Consider the following 19183-nt stretch of genomic DNA (forward strand, 5'->3'; position numbering starts at 1 on the left):
AAATTGCGTGACTATCACACTCTATGTCTACTTCACAGACTCCTCGTCGCGCAAGCACCCCAATACCTTGCTTCAGAGATTAAAAACCTGTCATGCCATCATAATCGAAACACGAGGTCACTCTTATTTGGTATCCTAACTGTGCCCACTCACAAAACAAAAACTTTTGCAAACTCCTTCTCAGTTGCCGCTGTCCGCCTCTGGAACAAACTGCCCCTTACCTTGCGCAAAATTCAATCTCCTGCTGCTTTTAAGAAGAAGTTGAAGCATTTCCTACTATCATCTTCATAAAGTTCTCCACAAAATTAATGTACCAGGCCAATCCTCTGATCTGTCAAATAGCAAAGCTAGCGTCTCCTATCCTGCTCCTGAGATGCCTTCCTCTTCATCTATCTCTATTAGCCACGCAATCTTCTTTTCCTTTATATTTCCCTAACTATGTTTCATCATGTCTCTCTATTCTTCTCCTCCCTTCACCATGAGTCTCCCTCATACTCCCTGCTGCCAGCACTCCTATCTAAAATTTGTCTGTTCAATAATGTCTAATTATAACAGTACTTATGATCTACGAATATAAACTCTATATGTATGTATTTCTAATTGTTTATTTCACTTTTTGTACTAGATGTAGTTTAACATGCCTACTAAAACGTATGAATGTAAAATAAGTAGAATGCCTGGTTAGATGTAAGAGAGGGCCTGATGGCCCTAATCTTGCCAGGTTAAATAAATCAATAAATAAATAAATAAATAAATAAATAAATAAATAAATAAATATTCGAGTCCTGTCACAGATTTATTCTAACCCATCAAGGGCCAGGCCACCTGTGAAGCAGCCATTGCAGCATTGCTGAGCATGTACTGAGCGAAGGCCACAGCTGTCAGTCACTGCACAAATGTCCACCACTTAGCAAGCAAAACCGAAAAAAGTTAACCTGCTGGAAGTTCTGAATATCAATAAATATCTGACCTACAGTGAAATTAATTGACCAAACACAGCTCAATGCTTTCCCTGTCCTAAACTTTACTTAATGCTCACATTCATTTAATTCCTCCTATCGTGTCTATTTCATTCTATTCCTCAGCTGCCTGCATGTGTTTCATTAATTGTGATTGTGGAGTTACTCCTATACCTGTTATTTTATAATAAATGCTTAAATCTTACCTACACTAAGATAATTCTTCATGTAATAGACATGTACTGTAGGATATGTACTTCCTGTTAAAGTTGTTAGTCGTCATTTTTACTCTATTTCTGCATCACCTACCATATGTAATATCTTTTCAAGTTATTATTCAGTACTCTTGTCCTTTATTCATTTTATTTTAGTGTGACTGTTAATATAATTTAACTGTCATGTAGATTATAAGATTGTCTTGCCATCTGCACATCCCTTCTTTTATTGAATGTAGTGCTTTGCTAATTTCGTTCTGCTCCCTTCCACCTCCACCTCACACACACACACGCGCGCGCGCGCGCGCACACACACACACACACACACACACACACACAGTTTTTTCGAGGTTTAGTATTATTAGCGTGTTTCTGGACTGTTTCCTTTATAAATGACTTTTACCGTGTTTTTGTTCCATATTGTCGTTCTGTAACAACTTTGTCAATGTTGTTGGACAATATTGTACCCTCTTTGACGACGATTGTCACTTTGTATCTGAAAATGGACTCATAATCAGGTTAATTAAAGGAACTAATTTTGTTGAACATACACATTACTCTATTTTCATTTATGATTGGAAGTGAGAACCTTATCCAAGACGGAAGGAAGATAGGTAGTGCAGTATGTTCTGGGCAGATGCCGCCCGTCGTTTTCTACGTTGCCGATTTGCTACAATAAATACAACTTCATGTCGATTACTTCTTGTTTTCCTAAGTTACTGCTGTTTTTTGTGATTTTTCACTAGAGCATAGAATCCAATGCAGTTATTAATCCCGAGCGCAGCGGCCGCGCGGTTTGAGACACCATAACACGGATTGAGCGGCCCCTCCAGCCGCAGGTTCGAGTCCTCCCTCGGGCATGTGTGTGTGTGTGTGTGTGTGTGTGTGTGTGTGTGTGTGTGTGTGTGTGTATTGAGTGGCCCCTCCAGCCGCAGGTTCGAGTCCTCCCTCGGGCATGCGTGTGTGTGTGTGTGTGTGTGTATGTGTGTGTGTCTGTGTTTAAGTCTAGAGACCGATGACCTCAGCAGTTTTGCCCTTTAGGAATTCACACACATTCAAGCATTGTAGCATTATTAATTGTTATGACATTTGTATTGAAAAATAGCTTGATTCCACATTGTTAATTTTTCCTCAAATTTTTAAGAAATTATTAGGTGCAGCTTCGTGTCAATTATTTCACGTTTTCCTAACTTACTCCTGTTTTATGTGATTTTTCCTAACGGTATGAAATCCTATGGAGTTATTATTGTTTCAAATAGCTTGGTTTCACATTACCAATTTCTACTCAAATAATCTTTTAACAATTGATAACTGCATTCGGTTTCATACACGAGGGAAAAATCACATAAAACAGCAGTAAGTTAGGAAAATGTGAAAAAATATGTTCATTGCACCAAATAATTTGTTAAAAAAGATTATTGTTTCAAATAGCCTGTTTTCACATTGTCAACTTTTTCCTCAAATTTTTAAGAAACTATTTGGTAAGAATTTCGTTTTCTACCTGGGTTTGATTGCAACCATAGTCATTTTCTGCACATGGCCAGCTAACTTCGGCAGTAGGCCATCCTGAATTGCTTACTCATGACCTTGTAATTTTACAGTTAACCTATACGGATGTGTACAACCTAAGTCTGTAATTTAAATACGTAAGTGCTGTATATACACTCCTGGAAATTGAAATAAGAACACCGTGAATTCATTGTCCCAGGAAGAGGAAAACTTTATTGACACATTCCTGGGGTCAGATACATCACATGACAGAACCACAGGCACATAGACACAGGCAACAGAGCATGCACAATGTCGGCACTAGTACAGTGTATATCCACCTTTCGCAGCAATGCAGGCTGCTATTTTCCCATGGAGACGATCGTAGAGATGCTGGATGTAGTCCTGTGGAACGGCTTGCCATGCCATTTCCACCTGGCGCCTCAGTTGGACCAGCGTTCGTGCTGGACGTGCAGACCGCGTGAGACGACGCTTCATCCAGTCCCAAACATGCTCAATGGGGGACAGATCCAGAGATCTTGCTGGCCAGGGTAGTTGACTTACACCTTCTAGAGCATGTTGGGTGGCACGGGATACATGCGGACGTGCATTGTCCTGTTGGAACTGCAAGTTCCCTTGCCGGTCTAGGAATGGTAGAACGATGGGTTCGATGACGGTTTGGATGTACCGTGCACTATTCAGTGTCTCCTCGACGATCACCAGTGGTGTACGGCCAGTGTAGGAGATCGCTCCCCACACCATGATGCCGGGTGTTGGCCCTGTGTGCCTCGGTCGTATGCAGTCCTGATTGTGGCGCTCACCTGCACGGCGCCAAACACGCATACGACCATCATTGGCACCAGGGCAGAAGCGACTCTCATCGCTGAAGACGACACGTCTCCATTCGTCCCTCCATTCACGCCTGTCGCGACACCACTGGAGGCGGGCTGCACGATGTTGGGGCGTGAGCGGAAGACGGCCAAACGGTGTGCGGGACCGTAGTCCAGCTTCATGGAGACGGTTGCGAATGGTCCTCGCCGATACCCCAGAAGCAACAGTGTCCCTAATTTGCTGGGAAGTGGCGGTGCGGTCCCCTACGGCACTGCGTAGGATCCTACGGTCTTGGCGTGCATGCGTGCGTCGCTGCGGTCCGGTCCCAGGTCGACGGGCACGTGCACCTTCCGCCGACCACTGGCGACAACATCGATGTACTGTGGAGACCTCACGCCCCACGTGTTGAGCAATTCGGCGGTACGTCCACCCGGCCTCCCGCATGCCCACTATACGCCCTCGCTCAAAGTCCGTCAACTGCACATACGGTTCACGTCCACGCTGTCGCGGCATGCTACCAGTGTTAAAGACTGCGATGGAGCTCCGTATGCCACGGCAAACTGGCTGACACTGACGGCGGCGGTGCACAAATGCTGCGCAGCTAGCGCCATTCGACGGCCAACACCGCGGTTCCTGGTGTGTCCGCTGTGCCGTGCGTGTGATCATTGCTTGTACAGCCCTCTCGCAGTGTCCGGAGAAAGTATGGTGGGTCTGACACACCGGTGTCAATGTGTTCTTTTTTCCATTTCCAGGAGTGTATCTGCACACGGTGAGGTGTAAAATTACATGGTAGGAGTAAGCAACTGAGGATGGCGTATCGCTGAAAAAAGATGATCATGTGAAGTAAATGAGTGTTGCTGAAACATAACAAAGGTGAAAAACTGAATTATCCTTTAATAATCTTATAGCTTTGTTTCTCGATATGAAGAAAAAACTTTACATCTGGATGGGAGAAAGTTTTCGCCATAAGTACTGTGTCTGTCGAGCGTCGAATGTTGATCAGTCGCCAATAGGGTCGTAAGCATAGCACAGACAGAATGTGTATTTTCCCAGGATGAGTGAGAAAACAAATGTGAACTATTGCTCATTAGCTGACACGTGCAAAGTGAATGTAGGTGAGTCACGCACCGCTTGGCGCCCGGAAAATAAAGTACGCCCGGCACGGAAGCCCTGTTTGCACGCAAACACGTAAACAGTAAACAGGCTGGGCAGTTGACGCGGTCGGCGGGCTCGCACGCTCTGCGCGTAGTAATTAGAAGCTTTACTGCTGGTGCTACTAGCGAGAAAGGACGTGCAACGAAGAACACATAAACGAATGTGTTGATGTAGCACTTCCACAGTCAAACGACTTCTCGTGCCAGTTCACGAGCGATGGACATATTATCTCACATACCCTAGATTACACTTCTGGCAGCTTCGTGCAGCAACTAAACCTCTACGCACATTACACGGAAGTTATTGAGGGTGGCAGAGAATTTATGCGTTAACTACAGACACAGGGGCTGAATACAAAAGCTGAGTGAGTTATAGTGTGTACTACAGCAGTTGTACCGAGTCAGGTAGCAGAATGTGTAAGGCACTCGATTCACTGTCGGCAGGATCCGTATTCAAATCTGTAGATTTTCCGTATTTTATAAAACGCAGTCGACTGGTAAGTAATAATTCGTAACATGCAACCACTTTAAATGTAACGAGCTTTGTGCCTGGAGTATACTGTACCTAGGAACACAAAATGTTTCGTGGTAGGTGTGCCCGCATCTCGAGGTCGTTCGGTAGCGTTCTCGCTTCCCACGCCCGGGTTCCCGGGTTAGATTCCCGGCGGGGTCAGGGATTTTCTCTGCCTCGTGATGGCTGGGTGTTGTGTGCTGTCCTTAGGTTAGTTAGGTTTAAGTAGTTCTAAGTTCTAGGGGACTTATGACCACAGCAGTTGAGTCCCATAGTGCTCAGAGCCATTTGAACCATTTTTTTCGTGGTAGGTGTTTCAGATCAGTGACCGATTTTAGAATCTCATGAAGAAACGCGCAATACAGACCGTCACAGGTAATTTTGACTATCTTCTACTGTTTTTATTGTTGTGAGACATGAGGTCGAGCTTCGAGTTCTAGATACTTAAGTGGTGTGTAACATATCAAACCTATTTTGAGGACGTTGTTAATTCTTCAGTTACAGTGTCTTATGGTGCATAAAACTCCGTATATTTTTAAACTTAGGTGAAGGAAGTCATGGGATACCTCCTAAGATCGGGTCGAACCCCCTTTTGCCCGGCTTAATCCAGCACCTCGACCTGGCATCGACTCAACATGTCGTTGGAAGTCCCTTGCAGAAATATTGATGCATGCTGCCTCTACAGCCGTCCACAATAGGTGTGGAGGATTTTGTCCACCAAATGGCCTCTCTGTTATGTCCCATAAATGTTCGATGGGATTCATGTAGGGCGATCTGAGTGTCCAAATCATTCGCTCGAATTGGTCAGAATATTCTTCAAACCAGTTGCGAACAACTAACATGCCGCACTGCCTTTCGTAAAAACGGGATCGTTGTTTGGGAACATGGTGTCCACGAATAACTGCATATTGTCTCCAAGTAACCGAACATAACCATGTCCAGTAAAAGATCGGTTCAGTTGGACTAGAGGACCCAGTCCATTCCAAGTAAACACAGCGCACACTATTCTGGAGGCACCATCAGTTTCCCTATTACCTTGTTGACAAACTGGGACCATGCCTTTGTGGTACCTGCACCACGCTCGAACCCTACGATCAACCCTTACCAACTGAGATCGAGCCTCATTGCACCTGTCCACGGTTTTTCAGTCATCTAGGGTCCAACCGATACGGTCACGAGCCCAGCAGAAGCACTGCAGGCGACGTCGTGCTTTTAGTAAAGGCACTCGCGTCTGTCGTCTGCTGCCATAGCCCATTAACGCCAAATATCGCCGTATTGCCCTGACGGATACGTTCGCCGGACGTCACACATTGATTCCTGCGGTTATATCACGCAGTGTTGCTTGTCTGTTAGCATTGGCAACTGTATGCGAACGCTGCTGCTCCCGGTACTTAAGCGACGGCCGTCTGGCACTGCGTTGTCCGTGGTGAGAGGTCATGCCTGAAATTTGGTATTCTCGGCATACTCTTGGCATTATGGATCTTATATTGAATTCCCTAACAATTTGCGAAATGGAATGTCTCAAGCGACTACCTCCGACTACCACTCCCCATTCAGAGTCTGTTAATTCCCATCGTGTGGTCATCATCAGGTTGGAAGCCTTTCGCATGAATCACCTGAGTACAAATAACAGCTCCGCCAATACACTGCCCTTTTATACGTTGTATACGCGATACCAGAACCATTTGTATATGTGCAAATCGCTATCCCACAACTTGCCACTTCAGTGTAGAGCTAATTACATAATGTGTTGTTGATCAGGCCATATTTCGTTAGTCGTGCACTATCTTGTAGTAGTAGTATAGTGAGGTTTGTAGCACACTTTTGATATCAAATTGATATGCCAAATTAATTAATGAATTAATCACCCCCATCCCGCACACGCACGCCCCAGACCACGCCCACCCCCGCTCCTAGATAACGTCACGTGTTTTTCCCAACTGCACGCGTGCCCAGCCGTCTTCTCCCCTCTCCCCACCTCCCCCTGCCACCAACCTACCCTACTGGCGGGAATTTCGAATTTTGGCGGGAATTTCTTTGTCCCAGAGCTCTGCTGACATCCCTCTCCACCCTCGTTCCGAGACTTGGCGGGAAATTAAAAACTGGCAGGAGAAAAGGCAACTTCGCTTTGACACCATGCCTTGCAGTGCCGAAATTGGAGGATTTACTACGTAGATAATCAAATTTGATATAAAAATTACACTATACTATACTAGTACCTCTTATGCCTTCCTTGAACCAGAAGGACTGGTCACCATGCAACACATGATATTTGCAAATGAACTGAGTGTGTTTATTGTTTTAACGGTTTTCCCTGTCTCGAAAATGGCAATTGGTGTTAGTTGCCCATAGGATGTATTTCAAAAAGTTTTTAACTTATAACTCGTTTTTCGTAATTGTTTCTTATGATCTTCAGTCAGAGACTGGTTTGATGAAACTCTCCATGCTGCTCTATCCTGTGCATGTCTCTTCTTCTCTGAGTAACGACTGCAACCTACATCATTCTGAACATGCTTAGTGTACTCATCTCCTGGACTCCCTCTACGATTTTCACCCACCACGCTTCCCCACAGTACTAAATTGGTGATCGCTTGATGCCTCAGAATATGTCCTAACAACCGACCCCTTCTTTTAGTCAGGTTGCGACACAAATTTATCTTCTAACCAATTCTATGAAGTACCTCCTCATTACTTACTTGAGCTACCCATCTAATATTCAGCATTCTTCTGTAGCACCATATTTCGAGTGCTTCAATTCTCTTCTTCAAAATGGCTCTGGGCACTATGGGACTCAACTGCTGAGGTCATTAGTCCCCTAGAACTTAGAACTAGTTAAACCTAACTAACCTAAGGACATCACAAACATCCATGCCCGAGGCAGGATTCGAACCTGCGACCGTAGCGCCCTTGCGGTTCCAGACTGCAGCGCCTTTAACCGCACGGCCACTTCGGCCGGCTATTCTCTTCCTGTCTAAACTATTTATCATTCATGTTTCACTTCCGTACATGAAAACTCTCAATACAAATAGTTTCAGAAAAACTCCCTGCAACTTAAATCTATACTAGATGTTAACAAATTTCTCTTCTTCAGAAACGCTTTCCTTGCCATTCCAGTCTACATTTTATATCCTCTCTATTTCGACCATCATGTTACCTTGCAGCCCAAGTAGCAAAACTCATCTACTACTTTAAGTGTCTCATTTCCTGATCGAATTCTTCTATACTAGATGTTAACAAATTTCTCTTCTTCAGAAACGCTTTCCTTGCCATTCCAGTCTACATTTTATATCCTCTCTATTTCGACCATCATGTTACCTTGCAGCCCAAGTAGCAAAACTCATCTACTACTTTAAGTGTCTCATTTCCTGATCGAATTCCCTCAGCACCGCCTGATTTAATTCGACTACATTCCATTATCCTCGTTTTGTTTTTGTTGGTGTTCATCTTGTATCCTCCTTTCAAGACACTGACCATTCCGTTCAACTGCTCTTAAACGTCCTTTGTTGTCTCTGACAGAATTACAAAGTCTTCGGGAAACCTCAAAGTTTTTATTTCTTCTCCACGAATTTTAATTCCTACTCAAAATTTTTCTTTTGTTTCCTTCACTGCTTGCTCAATATACAGATCGAATAACATCAGGGATAGGCTACAACCATGTCTTACTCCCTTCTCAACCACTGCTTCCCTTTCATGCCCCTCGACTCTTATGACTGTCATCTGGTTTCTGTACAAATTGTAAATAGCCTTTCGCCCCCTGTGTTTTACCCCTGAAACCTTCAGAATTTGAAAGAGAGTATTCCAGTCAATGTTGTCGAAAGCTTTCTCCAGGTCTACAAATGCTAGACATGTAGGTTTGCCTTTCCTTAATCTGTCTTCTAAGATAAGTGTTAGCGTCAGTATTGCCTCACACGTTCCAACATATCTACGGAATCCAAACTGATATTCGTGTGAGTATTTTGTACGCATGACTCATAGTTCGGTAGTTTTCACACTTGTCGGCCCCTGTTTTCTTTGAACTGGAATTATTAAACCCTTCTTGAAGTCTTAGGGTATTTCGCTTGTCCTATAGACATTGCTCACCAGATGGTACAGTCTTGCCATGGCTGGCTGTCCCAAGGCTATCAGTAGTTCTAACGGAATGTTCTCCACTCGAGGCCTTTTTTTTAATTAAGTCTCTCAGTGCTCTGTCAAATTATTCACGAAGTATCATCTCTCCCATTTCATCTTCATCTACGTCCTCTTCTATTTTCATAATATTGCCCTTAAGTACATCGCCCTTGTATAGACCCTCTAAATACTCTTTCCACCTTTCTGCTTTCCCTCCTTTGTTAGGACTGGTTGTCCACTTGAGCTCTTGATATTCACATAGGTGGTGCTCTTTTCTGCAAAGGTCTCTTTAATTTTTCTGTAGGCAATATTTGTCTTACCCTTAGTGATATAGCCCCTACATCCTTACATTTGTCCTTTAGCCATCTTTGCTTAGCCATTTTGCACTTCCTGTCGATGTCATTTTTGTATTCCTTTTCGACTGCTTCATTAACTGCATTTTATATTTTCTACTTTCATGAATTAAATTCAATATCTGCCCTGTTATCCAAGGGTTTCTACTAGCCCTCATCTTTTTACCTACTTGATCCTCTGCTGCGTTCACTATTTCATCTCTCAAAATTACCCATTCCTCGTCTAATGTATTTTCTTCCCCTGTATTTGCTCTCTCTGAAACTCTCTATAACCTCTGGTTCTTTCAGGTTATCCAGGTCCCATCTTCTTAAATTCCTACCTTTTTGCAGTTGATTCAGTTTTAATCTACTATTCATAACCAATAAATTGTGGCCAGATTCCCCATCTGCCCCTGGAACTGTCTTACAGTTTGAAACCTGGTTCCTAAATCTCTGTCTTACCATTATATAATGTAACTGAAATCTGTCCCCAGGCCTCTTCGATGCGTACAACCTTCTTTATAATTCTTAGACCAAGTGTTAGTATGATTAAGTTATGCTTTGTGGAAAATCCTACAAGGTGGCTTCCTCTTTCATTAATTGCCCTCCAATCCATATTCACCTACTACTTTTCCTACTCTTACTTTTCCTACAATCGAATTCCAGTCCCCCCCATGACTATCAAATTTTCGTCTCCCTTAATTATCTGAATAATTTCTCTTATCGCATGATACATTTTTTGAATATCTTCATCATCTGCGGAGCTAGTTGGCATATAAACTTGTACTACTGTGGTAGGCGTGCGCTTCGTGTCTGTCTTGGCTACAATAATGCGTTCAATGTGGTGTTCGTAGTAGCTCACCACGCTCCTATTTTCTTATTCATTATTAAACCTACTCGTGCATTAAACCTACTTGATTTTGTATTTATAACCCTGTGTTCACGTGACCACAAGTCTTGTTCCTCTATCCAGCAAACTTCACTATTTCCCACTATATCTAACTTTAACCTATCGATTTAACTTTTTAAATTTTCTAGCATATCTGCCCGATTAAGTGATCTGACATTCCACGCTCCGATCTGCAGAACGCCAGTTTTCTTTCTCCTGATAACGACTTCCTCCTGAGTAGTCCCATCCCGGAGATCCGAATGGGGGACTACTGTACCTCCGTAATATTTTATCCAAGAGAACACCATCATCATTTAACCATACAGTAAAGCTACATGCCCTCGGGAAAAATTACGGTTGTTGTTTCCCCTTGCTTTCAGCCATTCGCAGTACCAGCACGGCTAGGCCGCTTTGGTTAGTGTTACAAGGCCAGGTCAGTCAATCACACAGACTGTTGCCCCTGTAACTACTGAAAAGGCTGTTGCCCCTCTTCAGGAACCACACATTTGTTTGGCCTCTCAACAGGTATCCCGCCATTGTGGTTGCACCTGCGGTACTGCTATCTGCATCGCTGAGGCTCAAAAGCCTCCCCACGAACGGCAAGGTCCATATTTCATCTTAATTTAATTTCACTTATTGATTGTTAGTATATAGTAGAGTAATAGCGTAGCACATTGTCTATTCAATGCTGCATTGATACGATTTTATTCACTGCAACAGTTTGAATTGAAATACAATATTTATTCGTAGACTCGTTGTATTGTTGAAGGCAAATGAGTTATCCACTACTGGCCTGCTCTGCCTATCGTAGCTTTACCAGAACCCCGTTGGATTTCAATTTCTGATTCCTGTACAGCCTTTGAAGCTACAATAATGGAGGAAGTTCAAAAAGGCCTTAGTCAAGGCAGCAGAAGAAAGATATGGAAGGACATCAACAAAGTTATATGCAAGGAAACTCCATTGTGTACTGAGGGAACAGTAGAGGCAGTCAAGAAGAAGAATAACTCATGGAGAGAATGGTTCAAAAACAGAAAGGAACATAATAGAGACAAATGGAAACGGCCAAGCAGAGCAGCAAACGATAGAACTGACTAAAAAAGACATCTTGAGAAAAATTCAGGAAATAAATAGAAGGGAATTTTAAGGATGACACGAAGATAATATGTCGCTTATTATAAAAGAAGGAAGGAAAGAGAAATTACTTCAAAAGTCATCCTCAAGGAAAGAAAACCCGAATGGGAGAAAGAAGTTTTGAGAGTACGGGAAGAATATTTCCAAAAATTGTGTGAATTTCAGGATGAAACACATACACGTGAGAGATAAAGGGAGATTAAAGAAGTAACTTCATTACAGAGAAAATTCTAAGAGGAAATCTGTAGATATTGGATGCAGAGATAGATGTATTAGAAATGAAAAGTTGCAAAGCAGCTGGAGTAAATGGCTGCATGGCCTATCGGAGTCCAGTGGCTGTATAGAATAATGTGGATAGCGTGGACATAAGGAAAGATTCCTGATGGTTGGACAAAGGGATCAGTGCATGTGTCTTTAAGAAGGGCAACAAGGCGCTCTATCACAGTTACGGAGGAATAGCATAAGAAAAGATATCTTTAAAGAAAGATAATTTTACAGAAGATCAAAATTAAAAGAAGAATAATAAGTAGTTCGATCTGAAAGACCGACCGTATACATCATACTTTCAGCCAGACTGGTTGTGGAAAACAAATGGTAATTCTGGAAATGTATAGTAGTTGCATACAGAGATATTAAAAGAGCTGTTAGAAGGGAAGAGATATGGCAAAGGAATGCAACTGAGAACCATGGACACTTACAACAGATACATGAACTGTTTTATAATACACGAGAAAAAAACAGAATGGTTGAGAACGGACGGATGGGTTCATCAAAAACTGTGCTCTCACCAGCGCACTTTAATATAGTCATGTCCCATATACAAGGAAAGTTCACCAAGGGTCAACAGCAGTCTATATGAAAATCGTAGCATATGCAAACGATGTGATGATTTCGGAACAAGTGTCTGGCGCACTTGTTAGATCAGTTACTGCTGCAACAATGGCAGTTATCAAGATTTAAGTGCGTTGGAACGTGGTGTTATAGTCGGCACACCAGCGATAAGCCAAAGCATTTCCGAGATAGCGATGAAGTGGGGATCTTCCCGTACGACCATTTCACGACTGTACCTTGAATGTCAGGAATCCGGTAAAACACCAAACCTCCGACATCGTTGCGGCCGGTAAAAGATCCTGCAAGGACGGGACCAACGAAGACTGAAGAGAATGGTTCAGTGTGACAGAAGTGCAGCCCTTCCGCAAATTGCTGCCGATTTAGTGCTGGGCCATCAACAAGTGTCAGCGTGCAAACCGTTCAACGAAACATCATCGATACGGGATTTCGGAGCCCACTCGTGTACCCCTGATGACCACGCGACACAAGGTTTTACGCCATGTCTGGGCCCGTCAACACCGAGACTGGACTGTTGATGACTGGAAATTTGTTGCTTCGTCGGACGAGTCTCATTCGAAATTGTATCGAACGGACGGATGTGTACGGGTATGGAGATAACCTCATGAATCCATGGATCCTGCATGTCAGCAGGGGAGTGTTAAACCTGGTGGAGGCTTTGTAACGGTATGGGGCGTGTGTGGTTAGAGTAATATGGGAACCCTCATACTTTTAGATACAACTCTGACAGGTGACACCTACGTAAGCATAGTGTCTGATCACCTTCAACCATTTATGTCCATTGAGCATTCTGACGGATTTGGGCAATTCCAGCAGGACAGTGCGGCACCCTACACATCCGGAATTGTTACAGAAGAGATCTCCACCCCCTCGTTCTCTTATGGATTTAGACTGCACTGCAGGATTCATAGTGTCAGTTCCCTCCAGCACTACTTCAGACATTAGTCGAGTGCATTCCACCTCGAGTTGCGGCACTTCTGCTTGTTCGCAGAGGCCCTTCACGCTATGAGGCACGTGTACCAGTTTCTTAGAAGAAAGATTAAGGAAAGGCAAACCCACGTTTCTAGCATTTGTAGACTTAGAGGAAGCTTTTGAGAATGTTGATTGGAATGCTCTATTTCTAATTCTGAAGGTGGCAGGGGTAAAATACAGGGAGCGAAAGGCTATTTACAATTTGTACAGAAACCAGATGGCAGTTATAAGAGTCGAGGGGTATGAAAGGGAAGCAGTGGTTGGGAAGGGAGTGATACAGGGTTGTAGCCTATCGCCGATGTTATTCAATCTGTATATTGAGCAAGCAATAAAGGAAACAAAACAAAAGTTCGGAGTAGGTATTAAAATCCATGGAGAAGAAATAAAAACTTTGAGGTTCGCCGATGACATTGTAATTCTGTCAGAGACAGCAAAGGACTTGGAAGAGCGGTTGAACGGAATGGTCAGTGTCTTGAAAGGAGGGTATAAGATGAACATCAACAAAAGCGAAACGAGGTTAATGGAATGTAGTCGAATTAAGTCGGGTGATGCTGAGGAAATTAGATTAGGTAATGAGACACTTAAAGTGGTAAATGAGTTTTTCTATTTGGGGAGCAAAATAACTGATGATGCTCTAAGTAGAGAGGATATAAAATGTAGACTACCAATGGCAAGGAAAGCGTTTCTGAAGAAGAAAAATTTGTTAACATCGAGTATAGATTTAAATGTCAGGAAGTCATTTCTGAAAGTATTTGTATGGAGTGTAGCCATGTATGGAAGTGAAACATGGACGATAAATAGTTTAGACAAGAAGATAATAGAAGCTTTCGAAATGTGGTGCTACGAAGAATGCTGAAGATTATATGGGTAGATCACATAACTAATGATGAGGTAGTGAACAGAATTGGGGAGAAGAGGAGGTTGTGGCAAAACTTGACTAGAAGAAGGGATCGGTTGCTAGGACATGTTCTGAGACATCGAGGGATCACCAATTTAGTACTGGAGTGCAGCGTGGAGGGTAAAAATCGTAGAGGGAGACCAAGAGATCAATACACTAAGCAGATTCAGATGGATGTAGGCTGCAGTAGGTAGTGGGAGATGAAGAAGCTTGCACAGGATAGAGTAGCTCTTCAGTGTATAAAGCTTTTTCACGTGTTAGGCGTTCGTTGGTCGTTGCCGTATACATTTAAGAGAGTAAGGGTCACAACAACTCGTTGGGACAAGCAATTCTGTTAGTTTCGTCAGACACTTCGCTTCCCTGGAAAGTACCTGAAGGTGTTTCACGGGCAACGTCAGAAAACACTCCATACGCCGAACATAGGGTCTTACCGGGACTCTTCGCTGTTTTACTTACACGTGTACCACTGTTGCAGCCCAGCCCTGCCCCCTCCACCTTCATGGCACCACAGGAGACACGAAACAAGAAGGCTGAAAAATCCTAAACACATTTTACTGCTTGAGATCACGTTCAGATTTCGTCGACTGGTTTTGAACAGTCCCTAGTGCAGTCGTTCTCAACCTTTCTTAGACCATTACCGCTGAGTCCAATCAGACATTAGCTACTATCCCCGCTCCCTCTCGCTTCCTTCTGCTGCCCTCCACCACACTATCGCCAACTTTAGCACCTAAATAAACTGTAGAATGAAAGACTTTAGTTTGTGTGTGTGTGTGATTGTGTTAGAATGAATGACGAAGGAATTCGTGGTGCATCGCAAGTACTACCCAGAACTCCTTCTCAGAGAAGAAAGCTAACTAGCCATAGTGAGGGTAGACACTTTGAAACGTCCCCTTAGAACAATTTATACAAGACTCTGCTTAAACTGACACACAATGTTTTTAGCGCAACGCAATCTGACTTTCAAAAATCCCTACAAAAGAATGGCCCTGACTAACATTAAACTATACCTTTCAGAAATCACTTACCTCACAAAAATCTTCATTACTCGAACTACTGCAATACAGTGAGCGCCACTACTGCCAGCTAAATAAAAGATTCAAACTACTGAAGGCACTAACTACTGATAGGGATAGTTAGCAAATGAAAGATATTAATAGAGAAGAAACAATGTATTTACCTTAATAGTCATAATATATATAGCAGTTCATGACAAATTACAAAACTCCGCCATCTCTCTCCTTACATCCACCACTGCTGGCGGCTCACCTCCAACTGCGCAACGCTACGCACTGTTCACATCCAGCTGCCGCTGCCCAACACTACAATGGCAGACAACAATCAAAACTTCCGCCATCTCTCTCCCCACATCCACCACTGCTGGCGGCTCACCTCCAACTGCGCAACGCTACGCGCTGTTCACATCCAGCTGCCGCTGCCCAACACTACAATGGCAGACAACAATGCAAACTAACCACAGACTGCACACAGCACAGCCAGTGATTTTCATACAGAGCGCTACGTAACGTTGCCAATAAGAAAACATAAACAGCCTACTTACATAGCCCCCATGCTCCTCACAAAAAATTTTACAAATTTTTGTGGGCAGTGGCCAATAATGATTTGAAAAATTTTTTCATAATTACAATAACAAAGATATCAAATGCACATACATATTAACACAATGTTGGTCAAAAGCTAAAATTTTCTCACAGTCCATAAAGATAGTCCTGATCATTCATCATAATAGTAATTACAGTTTTTTTTCACAAAGTCTCATTAGTAAAAGAAATTGGACACAGAAGTAGTGGATTTCCGTGCAGTCTTGAAGAAGTAGTTCATGACAAATTACAAAACTCCGCCATCTCTCTCCTTACATCCACCACTGCTGGCGGCTCACCTCCAACTCCGCAACGCTACGCACTGTTCACATCCAGCTACCGCTGCCCAACACTACAATGGCAGACAACAATGCAAACTAGCCACAGACTGCACACAGCACAGCCAGTGATTTTCGTACAGAGCGCTACGTGTCATTACCAATATAAAAATCTAAACAGCCTACTTACATAAAGAAAACATAAACAGCCTATTTACATAAACAGCCTACTTACATAAAGAAAACATAAACAGCCTACTTACAACTTGTTACAAAACGTACTTCCTCTGCAGTACTCTTCTCCATTGCGGCACTTGCTTGAACTGCACACTGCAACTGTATTTAAAATCAGCGAAGTTAAAATGTGTGCACTATGCTTACTTTCCGTAAATCACTTGTGTGCTGCACTCCTTATTTATGATCTGGCAGAAATCGGAAGACTTCCGGATGTTAATGCTTTAAGTCTGACACGGCCACTAACAGCAGTAATAATAATAATAATAATAATACCGCGTACATCACGATTATAGCCCTTATGTAGCTAATTCTGTGTCGTGCTGTAAATTAATACTTTTATCTGTCTCGAAGCGAGTAATGAAGCAATTTCTGGGCTTCTGCAGTCTTTCGCTTATGTCTCACTTTCATCATCAGCGATGCAGGAGACAAAGCACGACAACTGTGTACAGCGGGCGGGCAGTGGGAGAAATCTGTAATCTCCACCGCATCAATGCTACTAATTGGGAAAAAATAATTATTGGAAAATTATATGAGGGTCACTCCAAAACAAATCCACACTATTGTTTTTTAAATACATCTTTTTTTTCTACATGTTCGACAGTTTTACAATGTGCAGATACATCCTTTAGGAACAATATTTTCATTTCTCCACATAATTTCCATCCCTCTCAACTGCCTTACGCCATCTTGGAACCAGCGCCTGTAGACCCGCACGGTAAAATTCTGGACCAACCTGTTGGAACCACTGTTTGGTAGCGTAGACAAGAGAGTCAACATCTTCAAACCTTGTTCCACAAAGAGAGTCTCTCAGTTTCCCAAAGAGATGATAGTCTCATGGAGCCAGGTCAGGACTGTAAGGCGGGTGTTTCAGTGTTGCCCATCCGAGTTTTGTGATCGCTTCCATGGTTTTCTAACAAACATGTGGCCGTGCATTGTCGTGTAACAGCAAAACATCCTGCTTTTGCCGATGTGGTCGAACACGACTCAGTCGAGCTTGAAGTTCCTTCAGTGTCGTCACATAAGCATCAGAATTTATGGTGGTTCCACTTGGCATGATGTCCACAAGCAACAGTCCTTCGGAATCAAAAAACATCATAGCCATAACTTTTCCAGCAGAAGGTGTGGTTTTGAAATTTTTTTCTTGGTTGAATTTGCATGAAGCCACTCCACTTGTAACCTCCCCCTCACTTATCGACATTAATGACAGTGAAAAATTAAACCGCGTGTACCTAATGGAAATCTGGGAAAAGCAATCGTCACCGAAGTTAAACGGTCGGTAAAGAGGGAGGAAAGGGTTACATCTAAATGAAAGGAAAAATGCAAAAGAAACTGGTGGAAATTAATTTTGAAAAGGGGTAAAGTTAATAAAGAAAGTAAATGTGCGGCCGTTACGTTAACAATTAACTAGCGGTAATTAGATATTTGAGATTTGGGGGAAATTACGGTCGCCAGTCCTAAGGACAATTACTATAGTAACTGAAAAAGAAAGGTTATTATACATATAATTAGCACTAGAAGCGTGGCAACTGAAGGTTCACACGTGTAGTGTGAAAACTGAAAGTTTGTCAGAACTAATAAATTTCGCTACACTCTGACTTAATTTAGCAAAAGAATTAATAAAACCGGAAAATCGAAAGTTAATTTAGTGACGGAAGTTAATAGTGAGCTTTCTTTCTGAAGCACATCGAAATTCAGTAAAATACGGTTAGTCTTGGACTACCTCAACAATCATTTCAAAAGCTACTCGAATCCACGCAATTTAGAAATAAGAGATTTAACTTTGAAATTGAATTAAACGATTCTGAACAATTAACAATAGTAAAATTTAGTACATACCAAGCTGAGCTGCAGTCACAGGTAAGCTAAAATACGGCAACAAAACTCGCACTCTTAATTTGTGATTGTGTAATCTAAATATTGTAGCCAGCTATGAATACTTTAACTGAACTTTGAAATTAAAGGAGCGAAATTGAATTATATTACTTTAATGCTGGCGTTTGAATTTCAACGACACTCGGGTTCATTTCGGAAAAGGAAGGGACCCTGCTTGGCAATGCAATTGGGACAATGAGCAACAAAGGTTCATGCTAAGTTGCTGTAATTTAGTGATGCAACAATTTTAAAAATTTGAAAAGCTGAGGTCTGCCATACAGTTCTAAAACTTTACGTGCTTCCATGTCTTCCTTGTTGGTTGATTGAAGGTTTGAAGCCGTCGATCGAGGAGGTGGCGACAGTGACTCATTGTCGGCCGTCGCTGTTGCAGAAGCTGGATGTTGGCGCGCCTTCTTCTCGACACGGTCACCAGACGAAACGGGCTCTTGATGTGCGCCAGCTAATGCTTCCAGTCCGCGACACCATGTCAGAAACTATCATCGCAAGTCGAGCGCAATTACATGCTGCCAAACCCCGAAAGCGCGGCAACTCGCGGGAGATTCACACAACACACCTGCTCCACTCGCTACTCCAGCCAGACTGTCTCTGCCCGCGCTCCACGCGACAGAGTTAACACTCCCAAAGATCCTACACACTTTGATTCTTCACACGACCTATCGGTGTAATCGTTCGATAGCAGTTTTCCCTAGGCAAGACCCAGCGTAAAAATACAAATAATATTTACGAAACAAACCAATTATACATCGACATAAATGCATAAATATATATATATATATACAAATAGTAAAACAATTACAATATGTAAAGACACAGAAATGTCATATATTCAGGTAACAAAATT

This window comes from Schistocerca cancellata, chromosome 7 (assembly GCF_023864275.1).
Source record: "Schistocerca cancellata isolate TAMUIC-IGC-003103 chromosome 7, iqSchCanc2.1, whole genome shotgun sequence".
In the NCBI taxonomy this organism is placed as follows: Eukaryota; Metazoa; Arthropoda; class Insecta; order Orthoptera; family Acrididae; genus Schistocerca; species Schistocerca cancellata.